This window comes from Camelus ferus, chromosome 20, assembly GCF_009834535.1.
Source record: "Camelus ferus isolate YT-003-E chromosome 20, BCGSAC_Cfer_1.0, whole genome shotgun sequence".
In the NCBI taxonomy this organism is placed as follows: Eukaryota; Metazoa; Chordata; class Mammalia; order Artiodactyla; family Camelidae; genus Camelus; species Camelus ferus.
The window spans coordinates 10,132,587-10,155,649 of NC_045715.1; the positions used below are offsets into that span (position 1 = coordinate 10,132,587).

General features: G+C 44.8%; 1 long non-coding RNA gene across 4 annotated transcripts in view; it reads right to left on the bottom strand.

Moving 5' to 3' along the window:
* LOC116658208 overlaps positions 1-23,063 on the bottom strand; it is a 271,406-nt gene that overhangs the window by 195,427 nt on the left and 52,916 nt on the right. For all 4 annotated transcript variants that reach the window (XR_004313436.1, XR_004313435.1, XR_004313433.1 and 1 more), the window contains exon 2: positions 16,479-16,623. This is a non-coding gene — a long non-coding RNA (uncharacterized LOC116658208). The remainder of the gene's footprint in view (positions 1-16,478; positions 16,624-23,063) is intronic.

Genomic DNA, 23,063 nt, shown 5'->3' on the forward strand with positions numbered 1-23,063 from the left:
CGCATGGTGGCCAGATACAGCACACACAGGATGCCCAGTTAAATTTGAAATTCAGATAAACAGGGAATTATTTTTAATAATGTCCCGTGCTTAGTCTATGCATGTCTCAGAACAGCAGATTCCTACACCTCTCATGACTGAGCCAAATGCCCTCGTTCGGCCCACCCCGGCCACAGGTGGATTCAATCACCCCTACTCGGAGCCCCCGCTGGACTTTATTGGTACCTTGGCACTGCTTTTCTCTTTCTATCCCACAGCACAGGACTGTCCCGCCTGTCTGTGTCACACCTTCTCTACTAGACAAAACAAAAGCTCTTCACCGACAGAGCCCTGTCTTAGAAGAGTGCCCCACAATCACACGTTCATCCACCAAGGTATTTGATCTTTGCCTGCTGAAGCCTAGACCTTCCTCACGTGCTGGGGGTCATGTCAAGCCGGGGTGGGATGGTGCATGGGACACCTTGCCCACAGCTGCACGACTCCCCCTCCCTCTGTGTTGGTTAGTCACCTGGAGCCCTGGGGGCCTCCTCCCTCCACCTCCCCCCTCAGCAGGAAGGCTTTCCAGAGAGTGGTGGCTGAGGGTAGGGAGGCCCACCACGGAACCGCTTCCCTTCCCTCTCCCCTCGTGCTGAAGGATCGTTTACTCTCATTAGGGAATGTCTACCCCATACAAATCTGTCTCATTTTTCTCCCTGGAGTGATATTGAAAATCAAAATATTTACATCAACAAGAACCAGAAGAGTTAGGAGTAGTTGCAAGTCGATAAGACGACAAAAGATCTCCAGTAGCTCAGGCTATACTTCACACCATTCCCAAAACATGCACGTAGGCAAAAGGGCGTTTAAAGAACGTTCAAACTCGTTATTCAAATAAATGGCAATTATTTTTCCTTTAAAATCGCAAAAAATATATGTTTAAACGTGTAAGACTTTGGCAAGAAAAGTGCATTGACGTGGGCACTCTCGTGTGCTGCCAAAGGAAGTGTAAACCTGAAAAACATCTCTGGGGAGAAGTTTGTCAGTTCATTTCCAGAGCCCTGAAAACACTCATGTTTTTGGACCTAAGTCCATTTATAAAAATTTCCCGTAAGAATACATCAGATAAGCACTTGAGAGTTTTCACAGCTGCACTATTTAAAAAAGGGGAAAAAACGTGAAACAAATTAACGCCTAACAGCACGGAGATGACTGAATTAAACTTAGAATACACGTATAATGAAAAATTATTGTCATCACTGGAAAGCAAGTTGTCAGAGTATTCCTGACACCAGAAGTACCGCATTAATTGGAACAGGCGAGGTTATGCTACAGTAACAACTTCAACACTTCAGTCGCTACGCACAACAAAAAATCTTCTTCTTGCTCACATTCCACATCCAAATGAGATCAGGCAGGCAGGGATGGGGATGCTCTCTCTATAATCAGAAAGTGGTTCTCAGAGGAACGTACGACCACCCTCTCAGCACGGGAGGAGAACACGGCATGGTCCCAAACAGGAAATACACACTCAGTCCGGAAGGAACACAACTCACTTTTGCTGACAGCCCATTGGTCAGAGCTCGTTGTAGCTCCACCTACCTGCAAGATAGGTGAAAAATGTAGTCCTACTATGCGCCCAGGAGGAGACGTGAGCCAGGTATGGGGCAGCACTAAAAGTTTCTACCACTATTCTTAGGAAGTAATGGCGGGAAAAATGGAATACAAAATTATGTATTTAACACAGTCTAATTTCAGAGATTTATGATATTTCATATTTGTATGTATAAATGAAGAAAATCCTTATTAGAAAAAAAACAGGGATCCAACCTGATATTATAAGTGGTTCTTATTTTCTTCTTTAAACATGTTTGAAATTTCCAGTTTTTCTATAAGGAACACATTAATTGCAAGGGAAAAATAAGTTCTATGCTTCTGTATTACTCATTCTATCCTATATTTCCTTGCCTTCAGAAGACAAATTTTTCTTTTCCCTAGTTCAGCAACTTCCTTCAGCCCCAATCTGTAAAATGGAAATAATATTAGTTGCTCCTCTTTTCCCCACAAGAGAGCTAAATTTGAAGTAACCAATAAATGCTCACTGGAAGCTTTAGCATTTGGAGGGAAAATATGCTCATTAGACTCAAAACATGGTGATGCTTCCCTCAGAACTGGGAATTCAATTGTGTCCCTCTACGTAGGAGATTAAATAATATCTTGCTGCCGTTTAGCCAAAACATGTGCCTAATTCACTTGCTTATTCCCTAAGGAAATATGAACCATACCAAATAGTTCAAACCTAGGGTGAAAAAAATAGGTCAGAATATTTATTTCTATGAATGAATTCAAGTGTATGATGTTGTGACTTGGTTACCAAGTTCATTGTTGGTTTTTTTCCCCCACATTTCTTTTCTTTTTTCCTTCTTAGTTTTTTTTGGGGGGGACGTTATTAGTTTGGTTTTTACTGTTGTTGTTTTAGAAGAGGTTCTGGGGATTGAACCCAGGACCTCAAGCATGCACTCTACCACTTGAGCTATACCCTCCCCTCCAAGTTCATTGTTGATATCTATAAGCCTTCATGGCTGATGTGGGCTCCAAGACCTTCTGCCTTTCTCTGAATCTTCTTTGTTCACATAATCTATGTCAGACAACCAATGCAAAATTACTTAACACCCTGTTTCTAGTACTAATTCCCAGGATCAGGATGAACTTCCTGAGGCAGGCAGAGACCCCCTTGGCCCCTCAACGCGCCTTTCTTTGTATCCTCCTGACGATCTAGCCTAGCGCCAGTGTGGCTCAGCATTGCTTAATAAAGACTTGTCCATTTGACCTGATCCCTTTAGGGGAAAAAGTACACTGTGGGTGTGATCCTGGTCCCTTCCTCACAAGTACCTAATGCAATGTCTTTAGGCTCATACCGGCCACTCAGTCAGCTGACAAAGCCCAACCAAAGAGACACATAGGTTAGAAATGGGAGCAGAGTAGAGCATGGCCCCCAGGAACCAAACTGAGATTCCATTATAAAAAAAAAAAAAAAATCACATGCTGTATCTATTCAAAGATGTCATTTTTACAAGCCTGTCAGCCTATCCATCAATGAAGAGTGAAAAGAAAATGCGACTGAAGGATATCCCAGAGCATCAGGGACAGATGGAAGGCTTGTGTTTGGGGCGTCTTTTATTTTGAATCTGCCCCACTGGCCTAAGGTCTCCATCAGTGTGAGGAGAAGTTCATTAGCGGCAGCATCACCGCTGTGGCATAGTTTAACTAACTGCTGGTGTGACAGGGACTGGAAAGAAAAAAGAAGAGAGGGATTATCACAAAACAGAAGAAGTTTTAATTAATGGTGTCTTGAGATGTGGCTTTTCTGAAACAAAGTAAGAATGACCTCCTGACAGGTAACTGATCCAATGCCACATTCCCTGCACACCTGCGGTACTGGCTTTATCCAGATGGTTCCCAACTTGAAGGCGAACAGTGGTGAAAAATGCTAAGGTGACAGGAACATTCTCTGAGCTTCATCACTACCTCTGCAGGCCCAGAGACACGGAGCACAGGTAGGATCCTGCTGGGTGACACGTGGACACTGCGTGCAGTTTTACTAACGCATTGACATTGGTCTCAGTTTGTGCAAAATCATATGTTTTTGACAATCCTACGTTAAAAATGATTACCGACCCTTTTGACTTCCTAGCTATAAGTACGAGAAATAATCATAAGGTTTGGCTCTGTGATTTATGGAATCATAAATCACACTGTGTTTTCAGTCTGGTGGTGCCTGCCACAGTGCAAAGACCAGAGCAACTGGCATCTTAGGAAGAGAGAAAAACAAGACTGTTTATAAAGATATTTTGGAGCAAACGGCTTACTGGGAGCTGGAGGAAACAGTCCTAGCCACAAAAATCTTTCAACATTCCCTTGTTCACTGGGGTGTGGGCGGGGGGGTGGGGGGAGTGGGTGCTGTCACTGGCTTTCCTCCACCATCATCCGATCTACCCTTCCCAACCAAACACCCGCACCACTCATCACAACCTCCCTTGATAGGGACACAGACAGTGCCACTTACAAAATCAACATCACTGTTTTTGCCTAGCATGAATTACTACTCTCCAAAGATAGGAGAAAAAGTTGTGAAGGGAGGACTGATTTATATTGCCTCCTGGCACTGTACTGGTTTGGGGAAATCATGGAGAAGAAATTCCAGGTTCACTAAGTTAATCAAGTCGCCTGTATTTGAGCTGCCCCATAGCCCTACGTGGACCATTATTCAGCACGCCAAGCCTCTCTGTCCTACTGTGTTGCTTCCTTTGTGTCTGCCCCACAGCACACCAATAACTTACCTGTGGCCCTCTGCAACTGTTGGCTTCATCCTAATGTTTAATAATCCAGACAAGGCTTGTTTACCATGTTAGTTTGCTACGGCTGCCACTGACTGGGTGGTTTACGCAGCGGAAATTATTGTCTCACGTTCATTTCCAGTTCTGGAGGCTGGAAGTCTACGATGATGCCAGCATGGTTGGCTCCTTCTGAGATCTCTCTCGTCTTGAAGATGGCCATCTTCTCCCTCTGTCATCCATGGGGTATGTTATCTGTGTCCCAATCTCTTCTTAAAAGGACTCCAGTTGTACTGGGTAAGGGGCCACCCACATGACTTCACTGTACCTTAATTACCTCTTTAAAACCCTACTTCCAAATAAGGTCACTATTTGAAGAACCAGGGTGAGGGGGTAGGATTTCAACATATAAATTTGGGTGTGGGCACAATGTAGCCCATAACACTTGTTTTTCCCCTAATGTCACCACGGTCAGCTTTTACATATGTGGGTACACACACACACTTTACATTTTTTTATATCTTGCTCAGAAATTCCTACTATAACTGGTATGGTGGGAGCCGGGAGAGGCAGGGGGAAAACTCAGTTTCTTGTGGCTCAGAACAGTCTTGATGGAGTAAACCAGCCTCGTCCAGTAACTGTCAGTTTCACAGAGTGTCTCCCCGTCCTCAAGGACTCGCCCACCCCTTTTCCCAGGTGTGGGGGGAAGCATGGTGTCCTCGCAACAGTGAAAGGATGGGTGTGCTCTCCACTGGTTGGACCTCCGTCACCACAGCCATTGTCGCTGAAGTGCCCCAGACCAGTGTGACTCAAAGCCTGTTCTCCTGAGGGGCTGCCACGCTGTCATTGCTCCCAGCGACCTCCCCCGCTTTGCTCCCACCTCAGCTCCCCCTGGTCCCACAATGCGCTGTGGTCTGGCGACAGCTCCCTTTGGATCCTCAGCTCTATCAATCATGTTTCCAGCCCCCTTCTGCGCCAGCCCTCAGCAGGCTCACCGAGTCAGCCCCTCAGCCTTTGTCCTCGTCTCCCACTGAGTCACCCTATGACAGCAGCAGGGCCCCAGGGCCTGAGGCTCCCTGGACTAACACCCCACACGTCCTTCCCTTCTCTCTGGGGCTGCCCCACCTCAGCTGGCAGCACCACTAGAGGGGCCTTTGAGCTCTGAACGTGGAGTGGGAGCCCCGGCCCCCTGTGCCGACTCCCCCTCAGCTTACCTGCGCTGTTAACTACCTCACACAGCCCCCCTTCACCAAGGGGCTCGAACTCCAAGGAAGAATCCAGAACACACCTACTATTCCCTTTCTCGCACTCGCTCTCCTCACCTCCACCTCCCTGGACGGGAAGGATTTTCCATTTCCAGCAGAACGGGAACCTTCCTTATGTCAAAATCTCTCTTCTCAACATCACGGTTCAAAATAATAACACTCTATCTCAGGCCTCCAAGGTTTACACTTGTCATACAGATGGAAGCTTTTTGGAATTTGGAAAACACTTCTCTCTCTCAGCAAAACATGGATTTAAGACTCTCTTACTTTTCACATAACAATTTTAACATGAAACCCAAGGCTGAGCCAAGACTCTTTATTCTGGGTGGTCTCCCCAAACCCTTCCCCCAAATTGATAGATTCAGCGCCAGGACGTCCCAATAGCAAGGAATGAAAATACACTGATATGTCGGGAATACAGTTCCTGTTGCACTAGTAACTGTGAAACAAACGTTCTAGCACATTCCCTAGAAGGAGCTGACGTGCTCAGGGCATTTATTGATCTGGTGAGCACTGGCATTACTTTCCTTAGTAGATGAACAACTAGGGAGGTAATGCAAAAAATCATCAAATTTGTTTATGAAGAATTCACTGGCAGGGCTTTCTCAAGTCCACAGCCAGAAACCTTCAGCATCCAAAGGGCGGAGGCAATGACAGTTACAGCAACTGTCTTCCCAGGAACATGAGGTGACCACCACCCCGACTGTCTGCTCACGTCTCATCTGGGACCACTAAGGGCTATGGAAACTGGCAGAAGAAAAGCCTCGGAAAACTTCCAGTGCAGAAGGATCGGACTGGCGGGGTCCCTAATAATGACACTGAGAGAGAAAACCTGACTTAGAGGCAACACAATTTGGTGGTTAACGTGCGAACTCAAGTCAGACTGCTTGGCTTCCTGATGCACCCCTTCCTACCCTTGTCACCCCAACCCAGTTACTAAATCTCTATCGGCTTCCTCATCTGGGGGTGCTGTGAAGCTTACAGGAGCTAAGGCAAGCAAAATGCTAGAACAGTATCGACACATAATGACTCTCAGTGAGTGTTCCCTGTGGGAAACTGTCAGGTTGTAGGCAAGTGGTTATTGTGAATAATATTCATAGCTAAAATTTATTGAGTGCCTATAATATGCCAGGTAATGTTATAAATTTCTTACACGTGTAAAAGAGGCTAAAAAATTATTATTATAAGAATATTTTTAAAGTCTTTTTTTCCACCTCTTCCTACATCTGCCCGCCCCTACTTCCACTAGTAAAATTCTGATTTGGTTCACTTGGCATTTCCCCACATCCTCAGCTTGTGGGCTTTAATCCACAGATTGGGGGAAAAATACTGTAAGCCTGAGAGGCAAGGAGATTTATATTTGAAATAAAGAGAAACCCTGGGGGGAAAAAAAAAAAAACACCAGCTCTCAGAAACCATGGGGGTGGGGGAGGGTACAGCTCAGTGGTAGAGCCCATGCTTATCATGCAGGAGGTCCCGGGTTCAATCCCCAGTACCGCCATTAAATAAAACAAATAAATAAACCTAATTACCTCCCATCACCCCCCTAAAAAAGAAAGCATGGCAGGGTGAGCAGGAAGAATTTTGGTTGGCAGCTGAGAGTGGAATAAAGAGAGATTTTCAAAAACAGCTACTCTCTGTTGAAAGTGAGAGGTGGACAAGTTGAAGGCAGAGAATTTTTTTTTTAAGTTTAGCCATTTCTTAGGCATATACTACCCTCCTGGATTTTTTCAAGAAATTACAATAAACACTTGAATTGCTTTTGATGAAGCTTCTCTGTTAACTTTTTTTTTTAAATGTGATTCCATGCAAAGACAGGACCCCATGAGAAGCCACCTTCACGCAGGTTACACACACATTCTTTCATTTTATCCTTACGGGAGTCCTGTGAGTCGGATGCTATGATTATGCCTTGTTTGAAGAGAAAGCCAAAGTTTAAAGAGTTAACTCAGCCACAGTCAGACAGAAAGCACCAGAGCTTGAGTCTGAATCTATGTAGTCTGACCTCAGCGCCTGCACACACGCCCCTGTGCTATACGAATCAATTATTCCTTTTAGCCTGCATTAATTCACACTTCCTCAACTGTCCTCCTGAGATTGTTGTCAAAGGAAACTAACTCTAGGTTGCTTCCTAATACATAATGTTTCCTTTCAATTAAAAATAAAAGTCAGTGTGTTATGTGTGTTCCTGTGTGTGTGTCTATGTGTGTGTACACACCTTCTGATTTAACTATTCAGATTGTTTAAAATTCAAAAGGTACAAATGAGAGAACACAAAGTCTCCCTTCTAACCTCGTTCCCCCAGCCATCTGGTACCCCTTCCCAGAGGCAAACAACGTTGTCAGCTTCTATTGTCTACTTTCAGATAAAAGAATTTCAAGCAAATACATTTCTCTCTTTCTTTTAAATGATACCAGAACATTCTCAATGTTGGGCACTTTGATTGTTTCCATTTATCAATACACCTTGGAAATAATTCCATTCTGGTCTAGAAGGAGTGTCCTCATTGTTCTTTAAAGTTAAAAGTAATCCATTACGATGTACTATCACTTAGTTAACAATTCTCTGGTGGACATTAGAATATTTCTAAATGTGTGCTATTGTACATGATGTGACAATGAATACCTTTGACATAATGTCATTTTGCATGTTAGTATTGCCGTAGTATAAATTCCCAGAAACAGAATCACAGAGTCACAAGCTATGTGCATATATATGCATTTTCAATAGATACTCCCAAATTGCCCTACATAGATTATTTTCAACAAAGCACATGCCTACCAGCATTGTGTGAGATAGTTTATTTTCCCTCTCCAACACAGTGGATTATTAAACTTTCTGGTCTTTGCCCATCTGATAGATGAAAATGGAAAATCCATTTCCTCTCTTGCCTCAGGTTACTTGAGTTTAAACTATAACTTGCTGCCCACAAACCCCTTCATTCATTCATTTAAACAGTGTAAGGCATTTACCACATATAAGGCTCTCTCCTGGTCCTCCCTTTGCCCTATAAAGCAGGATGTCTCTCCAAAATTGTGTGCGGCTTAAGATTCTACCAGATACCTAGGATGTGAGCAACTCCTGGCATCATCAACATAGAACAGTAGGATAATTACTGGGGTTTTGGAAGAGCAAATAAATAATATTCCTGTCCCAATTCTCTCCCCAACCTCCATCCCACTCAGCTTCAAGTTGGGACCAATCAAGAGGGAGTCACAGGAGTCAGACAGATGGAGATGAAAATATCTGCTTTATGTCTGATAAAGCCGATTGGAGTTTAAAGCTTAGACCCGGAAACAGATGGGTGTTCTAATATCTGCCCTGGACCTCCTTCCAAACCCCCACCAAAAAAAAAAAAAAAACAGAACCCAACCCATAATGAAACCTGCCCACCCAGTCACAGGCAGGCCTCGACAAGGGCAGGCTCTCCTGCAAGCATGGCTCTTATTATGGGGCCCTGGAGGAGAGTGGGCTTCCTGAGGACAGCCTGCAGGAGGCTGAGCCACGTGGGCCACTCAACCAGAGCAGCCGCTCATGTTACATGCAGCCACAGAAGTGCCCCTCCCCGGTACCTCTCCCCTTCCGAGACAAGGAATTTCTCACACCCCTGCAATGTAAGGAGAAGGGGATAAGAATGTTCTACCAACTGTTTAATCTTTAGGGATTAAATTATAAAGGAAATGGGATCTTCCGGGGGGGATTTTTTTTTAATGTGAGAAAAATGAATAATGCATTCATTGCATCATTCAACAAATATTAATTGAGGATTTACCTTGTAACAGACTCTGTGCTTAGATCTGAGACCATGAAGGTGAATACAGCTCAGATCCCACCTTCTATAGAGTTGATACCGTGCAAGAGAGAGAACCACACAAATAATTCATCCTTATACAAACTTTAAATGAAGCATGGAAAAAGGGCCAGACAAGGCTTTACAGAGAAGGTGCCTTGAGCTGTGCTAGGAAGGATGAGTAGGGCAGTGAGGAGCCTTGTACACAATGTTATTTTGCATACGGTGTTTGTGGGTAGGCACAAGGGAAGGCTGTATCAGGAAAAAAAAAAAACAAAAAAAACAGCAGTTGCAGAAGTAAAGAACGGAATCAGGTTGTGCTTCGGGCCTGGAAAACATTTCTGTGTGGACAACGATCTGGGCGAAGGGGGTAGGTAGGGTCAGAGGTGCTGTAAGATGAAGCTGGGAAGGTACGCTGGGCCAGTCTGAGAAGTCTTCGCCAGCCACACTCAGGAGCTCACGCTCGATTCTTAGGCAAGGGCAAGACTTTAATGCTTTTTGAGCAAAACACACAGGATCCAATTTGTTTCAGAAAGATCACTCTGGCAGCAAATGAGGAGGATACACTGGGGAAAGAGAGAGAGAAATCAAAGGCAAGAGGGCCAGTTAAGAGTTAACGAACTGGTCCAGTACAGAGTGGTTAAGAAACAAAATTAGTACAAGGGTCATGAAGAAAAGTAAAGAGATTCAGCAGACATTTCACAGGTGTAATGATCAAGACACAGTGGTTGACTAGACATGGGGTGAGCTGGAGGGAGTCTAGGGCAAATAGGTGTTCTGTGTGAATGGTGAGGACATAACTTAGACTGGAAACTAAAGAGGAACAGGTTTTGCGGGGGAAGAAAATGAGTTTAGTTTTGGATATGCTGTGCCAGAGTTGCCTGAAAGATACCTAGTAGGATGTGTCCAGCAAGTGCCTGGAAATCGAAGTCCAAGCTCAGGAGAGAAGACTGGGCTGCCAAGCCAGATAGACTTGGCAGCTATCAGTGTATGGGCTGTAGGGGAAGCTATGGGAATACTGTAAGAGCACTCAGCTGAGAAAGCAATGAGGCGTACGAGAGAAATGAGACGGTGCAGGAGAGCCAAACAGGCAGTGGGTACCTGGAACACAGAAGAGGTCAACAGAGGACATTTCAATGGGGAGTGAGGGAGGTAGGGATAAGGAGGAGAGAGAGAGCCCTTCAATGAATCGTGGAAGGGATCAAATTCTTCCTCCTCCAAGATGCTCAAGGCCACATTGCATCTTTAAAGGGGGCAGCATTCTCATCCACGCGCATCCTATACCATTCACTCTTCTAAGGGAGACTGGGTGAGAGAGAGAAGGAAGAGGATGATGGCTTTCTCCTGCACCCCTCTATGGGGGAGCATCTCCTCCTCTGCAACAGGATGAAGGACCAGTGAGCACGGTATGTCTGCAGGAACACCTTCCTGTAAAACCTTGCAAAAGCTCTGCGTTACAAACGTCAGAAGGAAATCTAAAATCCTAGTTTATGGTTTCTCACAGCTAAGCCCATTCTATCTGACAGTGATCCCTGCCAGGACCCTTCCTGCGCACACCATCTGCTCCAGTCAACAACTTGGCCACCTTCTATGTTCACCTATCTCTAGCCATCAGATCTTGGCACAAGCTGGTCCACATGCCTGCAACATCCCTGTTCTTTCTATAAAATTTCTACTGATTTCTTCAAAGCCATGCTTAAGTCCTACCCAGCCCATGAAGTTTCCCTTCATTTTCTGAGGAGGAACTCAACATATGTCTTTTGGCTATAGACTTGGTCTCTTCTTTTTGTTGTTGTTGTTACAGAAATCATTCCATTTGCCAAAATTGTTTAGGGAAAGATTCTTCCTAGATAACAAAAGCTCTACCTCTAAGCATCAAGACTTTATTCTATTCATTCAACTGGACTGGTATTTACTGAGCTCTTACTTGGCACCTGCCAGGCACTGTGCTCTGTGACAGAGGTTTTAAACAAAGGAAGGTAAACAAAGAGAAAGCATTCTTTGCACAGACCAAGGAGCAAGACTGGGCCTCCTTTTGAGGGTGGAAAATACACATCTTAACTACTTCCACTGCCTTGTTTGATAGATCTTGCTAAGCTGTATTATCCTCTTCTCTGCCTTTTTTTTTTTTAGCAGAAAAGAATGAACAAAATATAAAATATTTCTGTTGATTCGGGTGTATCATATTGGACATCCTGTTTTAAAAGAATAGCTTTTCTTTTTTAATTAGTAAAACAATATGCTCCTTGTGAACGTTGAAAAAGATTTTTTTAATCACCCATGGTCAAACCACCTAAAAAGCAACTGCTGCTAATATCTTTGTGTATCTCTTTCTAGGCTTTTACCCAATCCATTTGTAGGGAGTTTTGCCTTAATAAAAATATAATATATGGAATATAAAAGTTCATCGCTTGCTGTCTTACAAGTTCACATTACAGGATAGACAGTTTTCTAGTAAGCATCCTTTGTTGGACAATCTCTTGTGGCAGAATAAACTGAGACCCCTCCCCTCCCATCTGCCTTCTCCATCCCCCCAACAGACCCCTACCACCAGGAGAGAAAAAGGATGCCCCAAAGAGATCGGGGGGGGGGCATCCATGTGGGATGCCCTCCAACTAGTGGGGGTGTCCACTGTCCTACGCAGTCACTAGCAGAAAGTGGAGATAGCCTCTTGGAAAGTACACTGTACCAGCTGAGGAGGAACATCTCTGAAGGGTATCATCCAAGTGGAGACTATAAAATGCCCCAACTCGAAGGGTCACAATTTCCCATCTTTTCCATTTCTAGACCATCCTTGGGGACAAACCCTGCAAGACAGAGAAGGGACCTTTCATGTGGGTTGTATCTGTAATACAATGATGCCTCTCAGGGCTACCGATGACCAGGAAAGAAAAGCATACCCCTGCTACCTGTTCAGGACACTGTCTCACCTTCATGCACCCCACGAAAGACATAGGCTACTTATACAAATGTGAAGAATACTACCCTGATACTAAATAGCCCCAGAAACCCACTCAATTAAACATCTGTTGTTCTGCCTTAACCTCCAGTGCAGTGCCTCCCAACTTTGTCTGCACATTGGAATCAACTCCTGTGTACCCACCTCTGAAGACTGTGATTTATCCACCTTGGGTGTGGCATGGGTTTAGAAATTATTAAAGATGCTGGGGTGATGCTGACGTGTGTCGGACAAGTCTGAAAACTACTGCTTTAATGTCAGGTTCTAGAAAATCCCTTCTCCTTGCAGGTGGCATACAGCCATTGTTTGGCACAGCCCATCTCAACAACTCTAATCCTGTGTGTTGTGGAAAAGCTATCTAGAATATACCCAAAATAAAGGGAAACGAGTTTGGAATAATGCAAGTAAAATGTATGAACTATAGAATTATAACTTTTTTTTTAAGCATCTATGTGTCTGCTCAGAGACCTCAGCTTTTTTCCAGGCCAGCTGAGCTGGCTGAAGAAGGGACCACCAGACAAGCAAAGTTTGAGGGCATCTCCATACGTGTGATGGATCATGTGTTTATACAAGCCTACACCTATAGCTGTCCAGCCTAAAAGCCACAGCTCAAACTACAGTGTCTTCCCTGATTGTTTGGCAATTTGAGAGCCAGCATCATATCTTTATTGTGTCACTGTGTGGCATCCTGAAGAGAAACTTTACACCCAAGAAGTTCCCAGCAAACGTTCAGAGTGATCTTTTAACACCCCGTTGCTGCTGATTCTCCCAGAGCTGACTAATGGGCCAAGGAAGAGCCACAACTCTTAAGTGACAGGTCACTCCTTATGAAAGTGGTGCCTGGGGTCCTTCTTGGGACGATCAAGAAAGATCTTCTCTTTCCAATTAAAATATTCCAGATGAGCACTGTTACTTGCTCCTTAGGGAGGGCACTGTTAGAAAGCTCAAAGCAATGAGTTCACCTCACAACTGCCCTTTAAGGGTGAAAACAATTATTTTGATCATTGTGAGCAAGAAGCTGCCTAGAGCCAGAACTTGTTCTCTGAGCAACCTTGAGAGGCCTGGACCAGGGAGCGAGCTGGTCCTCAGAGCCCCTGGCTGATGCAATCTGAGGACATTCCCCAGAAGACATATTCTTTACTTCTTAGTTTAAGAAAATAAATTAAAAGTTCAGGAAAACAACCCTATACCCCGCACTAATTGACTTCAGAAACAAAAGGCAGCTCTAGCCAGTGACAGCTCAGCTCAGCCCACAGCAGAGACCACAGAGGCCATGAAAACGTCTGGATGCCACCAGTGGTAGGGGGTATGTCCTGCTGATGACACTGCCACAAACACACGCCAAACCAAAGCACTCCTGCCCTCTGCCTTGTCTTTCTTCCTTTTTTAACCTTCTCTAAAAATCTTTTTTTCCTCTCATAGGAGAGCCCTTCGTAGAGACTCCTTAGTGATATATTTAATTAACAGAGCACATAATCTAATCTCGACTGTATTTCACCTCCGTGTGCAACAGGGGAGCCCTCGAAACTCTTTATGAAGAAATATCTTAAAATGAATATTTAATGCATTTGGATTCACTTTGTTCTTAAATAAAATACATCATTTAAATCTCCTCCCCAAAACAAAAGAAATTATAGATAGATAGATCAATCATTTGATGTTTCTGGCCATTGGTGGAGAAGGAGATGGTTTAAAAAAAAAAAAAGAAAGAAACAGGGTATTGCAAGGCTCCTAAAGAATCACAGGTGCTGTGGTGTCATGACACAAACGTCCCTGTGACCACCTTCTGTGGAAAGATCACTCAGAAAATACCCTTTCTGGAAAAGGAGGGAACCCTCTGGCCATTTTTCTTCCTGACCCCTCTCTCCTGTTTTCTAAGTTTTCTTTGTAACTGTGTCATTAGTAACCACTCTGTCCTCTGAACGTATTTGATTTCCATGGTACCATTCCTTCCAGATCTTCTGCCTAACTTTCTATATGTTTCTTCACTGTCCAACTGATGGGAACATTACTCTCATGTGCTGGGCACCTTGGGCCCTGTCCTTGGCCCTTTTCTTTTATGCGCTCCGTCGGTGACTAAAAACACTCCCATGACGTCAACTGCTGTCTGTAAAATGATGGTTTCCAGATATATGTCTCTAGCCAAGGTTTACATCCCATTATTTCCTGGACCTAGCCCGGCCATCGCAGAGCTTTCTCAGACTCCACATGCACAAGGGAAATCCATACCGTTCCTAAAGTCCCCTTCCATTCCATATCTCTGCAACCAGCACCATCATCTACCCCATCAGTCAAGCAACCAATTAGAGCTCATCCTCCCATCATTCTGCTCACACTTTACAACCCAGTTTGTCAACATTTTGTCTGCCAGCAGCTTTTGGCAGCTGGATGGAAATGGATGGAAATCACAGTGGTTTAAACAAGAAAAGATTTATTCATTTTTCTCATAAAGCATGGGACTCAAATCATCCAAGGCTAGTACACTGACTCTAGCGTGTCAACAAGACCCTGGACTCCTGTCTTTCTTCACTACCATGCTTTGCACAACGACCCTGGACTCCTGTCTTTCTTCACTACCATGCTTTGCACAAGGCTCCCATCTTACAGAGCACATCATGGTTACAAGCTGTCTATTCTCAAGTTCCAGACAGAAAAAAAGATAAAGAATGAAGAAAGTTAAGGCACTTCATTTGGCTCATATCTCATTAGCCATAAAGAGAAGGGTAAAATGGCTATCAGTAAGGCAAGACAGAAATCAGTGCCACCTATTTCACTTTCTTAACATTTTTCACATTTATCTCCTAATATGCTAGGTTCAGACCCTCATCATTTCTGTGGATGCCTTCGATTGCCTCCTGATTAGACTCCTTGCCCACCACCTGTGCCCTTCACAGCCACCCTTTACAGCTGCCATAACTTTCTTAAATGTGAATCTGGTCCCTGCTTAAAATCTTTCAGGGGCTCCCCTTCAGCCTTCAAGAAAAAGCCCAAACTGCTTTGCATGGCTTCAAGCCCTTCCAGGTCTGGATCAAAACCACTTCTGAGCCTTCGCTCTTCTCTTTTCCCCCAGGCTCTTGGCACACCAACTATTTTTCACCCCAAAACATCTACGTTTTCTCATGCCATCCCATCCTACAAGTGCTGCCAGTCTCCGCACTGATTACACACGAAAGCAAAGACATTTTCACGTGTAATCAGAGATTAAAGATTTGAGGAAGTGTCTGCACAGCAAGTTCACCTGTTCATATGGTGGAAAATATGTTCTTTGTTACACACATATAAATATCACTCTTTAAAACACAACAGACCTGCCTCCTCTAAAGATACCCCTCCAGGAAGAAAGATGTGGGAGAGTTTTGCCTATCACTTCTTCAATAGCCCCATCAGTCCAGGCTTTTACATGTCTAAGTGGAGAAGGGAGAAATGCAACTTCTCACTTGAAGAGTCCACCTTGTCAGCTGAGACAACTCTACAGACATAAAAGCAGACCAAAGAGAAAGTGAAAAGTGACGAAAGAAAGGGCAAAGAATGCTGAAAGAAGAGCTGTACCCTAGATACACAGAAACTCCTGCAAAATACATTTACCACCCTGGACTCAGACCTGAGATGTGTGGCTTGTGGGCAAGAACAGAGAGAATCAAGAAAAAGCAAGAGGCTAGTTGAAGCCCAACGTGATGGTGCTTTTCCTGGTTTTTCTCAAAACCAAGCTACTTCCTGCAAAAGCCAAGGGGAAAAAATTAGAGTCAAAAGTTATCGCTGGGTAGACAGGGGTGAAAGTCACACGAGGTAACGTGCGCGCGCGTGTGTGTGTGCGTGTGCACGTGTGTTGTCCTGGGCACAGCTCCTCTGGCTATTTGAAGACCCCTGTGGAAAGTCGGACCCTGAGTCTCTTTTGCCATCTGCTGACTGGCTCCCTCCTGGGAGGCTTCCTTGGACCTTGTTCGTGCTGGCTCGAGGGTGTCCCCTGTACTGCAAACAACTGCTGCCCGCAGGGATGAGCTGGCCCGTCACCCCAATGGGCACTAACACTTCGCTGCTTTTTCCAGCACACGTGTCGACAGGAATGAGACTGGTAAATGAGTCAAGCGGTCTGGAGAAAGAAATACAGTGATCACAAGGCTGTCCAGCGACAGAAACTGGTTAAGGACACTCACCTGCTCTCTCTGACGGCCTGTGTTATTGGAGCTCTGCGGGGAAATTCTTCTTAGAGTATTAGCAAAGAAAAAAAAAACTGTTGGGGAATCTCCACATTTCAGTGACATTTCCTCTTGACCAGTTACTGCTTCTTCACTCTGTACCCTGAAAAGAAAAAAAAAATAGAATGCCATATGAGTAGGAAAATTCCAAAATACTCCTCTACTGCAACCCAAAGCAATTTTTGTGAGAAGCCTTGGATGAATTATGAAAGGACAGTAAAATAAGTGTTTAGAGAAAGGGAGACTAAGTCACAATGCGGGGCGAGGGGAAAGCACCATCCAGCCTTAAACTTCCCTGAGAGTCACACGGCCATGTAGTCATGGGTTGCAGCCATCTTTGTGGACACCCAGCAAACGGGTCACCAAGACTATAATACTCTGGTGTGTGGGTTAGCATCATCCTCAGAGGACCAGGCAGCAGAGCCCCTGAGGAGGGGGTGCGGCCCTGGAATTGCCCACCCCTCTATACCACTCTCATGGCCTGTAATAGCTGGAGGCTGGCCAGCTCCAACTGGCCAAATGCACTGGCCATATGATTGGCATCACACACTTCTTCTCTTCTTGTCTAGTTTCCCGATGTTCACTGACAAGTAACATGGCGAGGAAGTCCAGCACCTTCAGAGAGCGTTAATGATCGACTGCACCTAGCACACCATTCATTGCCTTATCTGATGCCTCTTATTTGAAACAGACTCCCTATGGTTACAAAGATAACCCTGAGGTCTACTGTCCTTTGTTTAGAGCCTCTTTGCTTAGTAGTAAGGACTTGGATCCATCTTCATTAATCTCTGACTGCACCAAGGTCGTCAATGAAATTGCAGGAAAAAAAAAAGACTTGGAGTACATAACACAGCAGTCAGTGGCATACTTAATCACATGTGCCTCTAACAACAATTCTGGAACAAGACCAGGTACAAATCAATAAAATACAGTAGATCTTGGATTTTCTCTCTCTCTCTCTCTTGCAAGCTATTCCCTGCTGTGTAGAGAGGAAAGTTTTCTTTAAGTGAAGTTCTACAGAGATTGCACGTGTTTGGGAGAAAAACATGAAGGCAAAGACAAAATCTGGCACACTCAGGGGTTTCTTAATGTTAAAGTTTCACTTTTGTCTCCCACACACTTTTAACCCAGGAAGGTGAACTGGACAAATGCTACCATCCCAAACTAGACAGATGGTCCTGCCTGTGCGTGGTTCCCAGCTCAAAGGTGGCAGGCCAGTGGTGGGGGAGAGGCAGTGACCAGAGTGGGAACTGTGCTCCCCTTTGCCCATTCAGTGGCAAACAACTGGCTATCCTCTCAATTTCTTTGTGTTCCCTGGAAAAGGTTTTAATCTGCACACTGAAGTATCTACCTGTGGTTTGGGTTGCTGTTTTAAAGCAAAGAGTTTGTGGGTAAAGGAAAAATGGGGAATGATGTTAGCCATACACTTTTCTTGATTTTCTCCTGAACGTATGGGAAGGAAAGTAGATGTCCATCAGTGACTATGGTATCGCATTACACCAGTCCAAGAATTTTGTATTTCAATTTGTTTTCTAGTGTGGGTTGCCCAAACTCCCCCCAGGGAGCCATTTATTAATACTTGATTCACCAGAGAGAATGGGAACAAAGCAGGCAAAAGTTGCCATGCCTGACGCAACTTCTTTTAGGACTGAACCAAGAGTTGATGTAAAACTCCAGGGAGTCTCAGAGTTGAAGCCACCTAGGAACCTGAATGAGGGCAGAAGCCCTTCCTTTTTGCCACCACTTACCACACTTGACTTAGAAAACCAAAGGAGAAGAGAGGTTGTCAGACGTCTGGACAGCAAGGCCTAGAACACTGAGGACAAATGGATGTTTGGAGGAAGTAATCACATGCCCAGCTTTTGAGCATTCATCTCTGAGGTTCACATTCCGTGTGCATGTCTGAGAGTCCTAATACAGAGCAGAAGGCCCCTTCTTTTGGGTGGGTGCAGTAAAGGATGGGAAAGTAGACTCGAGGACCACATTCAGGGATATGAATTCAAACTCTTTGAAAATTGCTGAAGCTGACTTCTCTCTGGATCGTGCTTCCTTGCACAATCCAAAAAGAAATTAGATGCACGTCTATCCCCGTGCCCTCTGACATGACTGTGGGAAGTTATGTAAAGACTTCTGAGATGACTGGACGCCAATTATGACGCTGACACTGTTTTCCATAAAAGCTTTTCTGCCCCTAGCTCAGCCACAGTCATTCTGATGAAAAGGCTGAGACACGGAGAAACAGCACCACTGCATAAAAAGGTCATTTGATCCTTGACGTCCCCAGCCTTCCCAGTGAGAAAGAACAGCAGTAACCGTTCATAATGAGTACTGTTTTTACTCAGCTACATCTTCTAGGCTTTCTTGAAAGTGATGTGGACTCTAAGCGTGGAAAGTTCCAGACTTAAGGTTTGTTTTCAAAAGAAACCAGGTCTGTAGGTTAAATAATGAAGTATTGGGCCACAAAATACATCAGTCTCCCAGGAAAGCCCCTTAAACTCAGCCAAAATTCTCTCTTTATTCACCTGTGGTGTTTCACCAGAACTTGTAATCATTAAATGTTTCTAACCAATAGTCAACTGTCAGGTGGACAGAAAAGAAAAATTGTATAAATCTAAGGGCCAGGTGAATAATGGGGGTTTTGTGGTTGTTTCCATAAATTTAGCCAACAGATTATCCTTTCTTTTTCTTTTCCTTTTAATAGCCAATCCCAAGTTTTATATTCACAACATCCTGTCACCTAAGGAGTGACAAAGATTTAAGGATGGAAAAAAAAAATTCAGTTCAGATTGATTTTTTTTTTCAAATTGGCTTTCTAAATGCAAGCGATAATGACCAAAGACTTTTTTTAAAAAACTCATTTCTAAGTGATCTCATCTCTCTACTTTGCACACATCACTTAATTCAATCCTCTCAGACAGGACCATACATTCACGCACTTCCTCTATTGATTACCGCAGGTCATCCTATTAAAGGGAAACGGATGAGCCAGGATATGAAGCTTTAATTTTTAAATCATAATAGTTTGTGGTGAGAGTGAAGTGGAGGCCCATCTAGGAAAGGAATAACCCCAGTGAGCGGCAATCTGAAAACCAAAAGAGAAAGCAAAACAGAATTTCCCTGGCTGGTCTTATCCCTGTTATGTTAGGAGATCTCCCCGCCACCCCCCACGACTTAAGACCTACAAGAAAAGCTAAAGAAGCTAAACTTAAACTGGTCTTGACTATTTGGCTGAGGCCACTTCCTTCCAATAAGAGGTGCACAGCAAGACTTGGAGGCCAAGGTCTGCCCCCCGCCCCCGCATCCAGGTTTTCGCAGGGAGACATGAAGAAGCCCCTCAAAGCTCACCCTGGTGCCCTCCCACACCCTGGCACCAGCCTCCACGGGGAGGCCATTGTGGGGAGACCGGTCAGCCTTAGATACTGAGCCGCACAACCATTCTGTGCTTTTGAAAAACACAGATCTGAAAAACAGAGCACAGTCACTCTCTGACCAATTGTGTGGTTTTCTACACAAATCAGGGCTTTAAAATCCTGGGAAGGGATACATAGGACCCCAGAGCAAGGGTGACAGGACGCGGTGAGTCATCTCAACTTCCTGCTAATCACGGGAACCTGACAAAAGCTCGACGTGTCTCAGATTTGGCTGGGGGTTTCCTTCTCAGTTCAGCCTCAGATTTCTGTGACTCGCCCCTTCCTTCTTTGTGTTTCTCCCTCTGCATCCCATTTGTCTGAGATCCTTGTTGGTCTATAAATAACGTCATTGTGTTATGCTGGACATGGGGTTTTTAAATGTCAGCACCCTGTGCCCAGCCTTTCATGGTGAGAAAAAATCCAGTTTTTCTAACTACGTTCCTGCGACACTGAACTAACTGAGGAATTCAGCTGCTAAAAAATTTTTAAGTGGTGATATTTTCATAACTCTGGTGTTGGGGGGCAGGGTAGAGTCAATCAGTAGAATTTTCTTGACTTTCGGGTTTTGTCCAGATTATCCTTAAATGAGTAGTTCTTGTGATATCAGACTGAAAGAACGAACAAGAAGGGAAATTGGGATGGAACATTAATCTGCAATTCAAAGAAGCAAGAAGAATAGGATTTCTTTGTGTTTCTGAGTCAAATGTATTCTGTTTCTGGTTCCTACCTGTCTGGATGGTGGAAAATGCAAACTCGGTCATTCCTGGGGCTTCTTTGCCGCCTGTGGCATCATGAGTGCTGTATGGTACCAGGAATGGATGGAGGGAGGAAGAAGGGGCAGGGAGGGTGCCAGGGGGCAGAGCTATGGAGGCCACCATCATAGCCAACACTCCTTCTCTTCCTGCTACAGTCAAGTACCGGTGTTAAAAGTTATTCGGACACTTGTTAAAGACAATAAGGAAGACTTTATTCAGGAGACAAGTGCATTCAGTAAGGGAAAGTGGGAGTTTATAGCCAAGGAGCAGGATGAGGAGGGCGAGAGATGGAAAATTACTAAGAGGAGACACTGGGATAAGGGAGGATTCTGGCCAAAACAGCTTGACAGGATTCTTGCTGAAGACAGACCAGTATGATCGGATACCAAGGATGGGGGACAAGGAATTTGATCAGATACGGAGGATGAAGATGATATTAAGGGTGGGGGTTCTCTCTAAAATGACCTAACAGGACTCTTGCTAGAACCGGACAATGCAGGCCAACAAGGATAGACACTAAACCCCAAGGTCAAAGTCCACTTGGCTTAGGGGAGCCTGAATATAGTTTAGTCAAGAAGAAAGTCTGTCACTGGTTTCCTGGCAAGCTCTGGACAATCTATTCTGTAAGGACTCAAGTAGAGTCACTGTGTTCACAGACCCATCCGTGGGACCCTCACCACTGCTCTATAGGCAATCACCACCGTCCTTAATGAAGTACTTGGCAGGAGAGGGGCTTGGGCCCTTCCATACTTGGTAACTCCAAAGCCCAAAGCCTGCCCTTCCTCTTAGTTTTATGGACTCACCCACTCCCCACCCACCAACACTGAGCCAGTGCAATCCCCAGCTGCAGATGTTTTCCTTCACCCCTTTCCTCTGGTGGACTGGCCAGTGTAACCCTGCCCAAAGGGTCTCTAGAAGAAAGCACTGGGAAGGATTGTTTTCCGGGTACCAACAAAACGTGCCTTGGCCTCGTAACAGAAAGGCTTGGTTTCTCAGGATAGGGGAGGTGAAAATACAACAAGGAGAATAAAATTAAACATCTCAATAAACTGTGCCTCCCAGTTATCAGTGGAATGACTTAGAAACATAATGGTTTGACTTTGGATATGTGTGCTTTTCTACAGCAATAGTTTATTGCACACCTGCAAATACCATCATCTCTTCTAGCCTGCTGGTAAAATTATTTCAAGTTCAGGATATTCTGCCAAAAACACCTGATTTCCAAGTGCTGTATCCCACGAACAAGTTGTAAAACACCAATACCATATGTGTGAAAATGCCTTGTGCCTTGTCAGGAACATGGTGGGTGTGAAACAATTGGTCGTTGGTTCTGAACTACATCATCTGCTTCCACGGGAGGGAAGAAAGAAAGAGAACGAACTGTGTCTTGGGGAAGGGGCCTCTCAGCTGAGAAAAGGAATGATTATGGTCCCCTTCGTGCTGAAGTCAGATTCCTCAGAGGACAGAACTGGCAGATAAGATACAGGATACCAAGTTAAATTTGAATTTCAGATAAATAATGACCATTATCTTATACGTCTGTCCATACCATACAATACTGGAGACGTACAAAATTTTTTGCATTGTTTATCTGAAAATTTCAGATGCAATCGGGCATCCTATATTTTTATTTGTTAGTTCTAGCAGCTCATTACAGGGTCCTTTTTCAAGCACCAGCTTAGGCAGCTGATAATATGGCCTTGACACTGACAGAGAGCACCATGTTTAAAACCGTGCCCTGGACTAGACGCCAAAGTGGGCAGGTCAAATCATGCAGCAAATTACCCTCATCTCTCTGGCTCCCAGGCCTGCACTGCTTGGCTCAGGAGCAAGCTGGGGCGGCACTGTCCTGGCAGCAGGGGATGCCGTGCCCTGAGCAGCAGGCAGCAAGACATCCTTCAGGACTCATGTTGGCTGGGACATTTTGTTTGCTCCGTACGTAGGTCCCTCTTCTTCATCCAGTCCCAGGCCCCGTCTCCACCTCCACTCTTCCTTCCTCGTGCTCTCTTTGCGAGGCCATTTTTCCAAGCTCACGGATTCAGTCATCACCTCAGAGCAGAGCTCTGTCTCCAAGGGTTCAGGGAGCAGCCCCATGGAGGACTTCCACTCGGTTCTCCTCATCTCCTTAAACAGCCAAAGCAAAACTCATAAGCCTTCCCCGGCCAGCTCCTCCTCGCATCTTCAGGACCCAGTCTCCACGGGCCGCAACCCTGATGGGACGTTTAACATCACTTTCTTTCCCTTCCCATGATGGTCAGTCTCCATGTCTCAATAGTTTTTCTCTGTAAATTGTCCTTTGCCCGCAGTCCTTCCCACTTGGGCCGCATTCATCTAGGCCTAACCTTCCCGTCTCGAATGACACCCCCAAACCCAGGGTT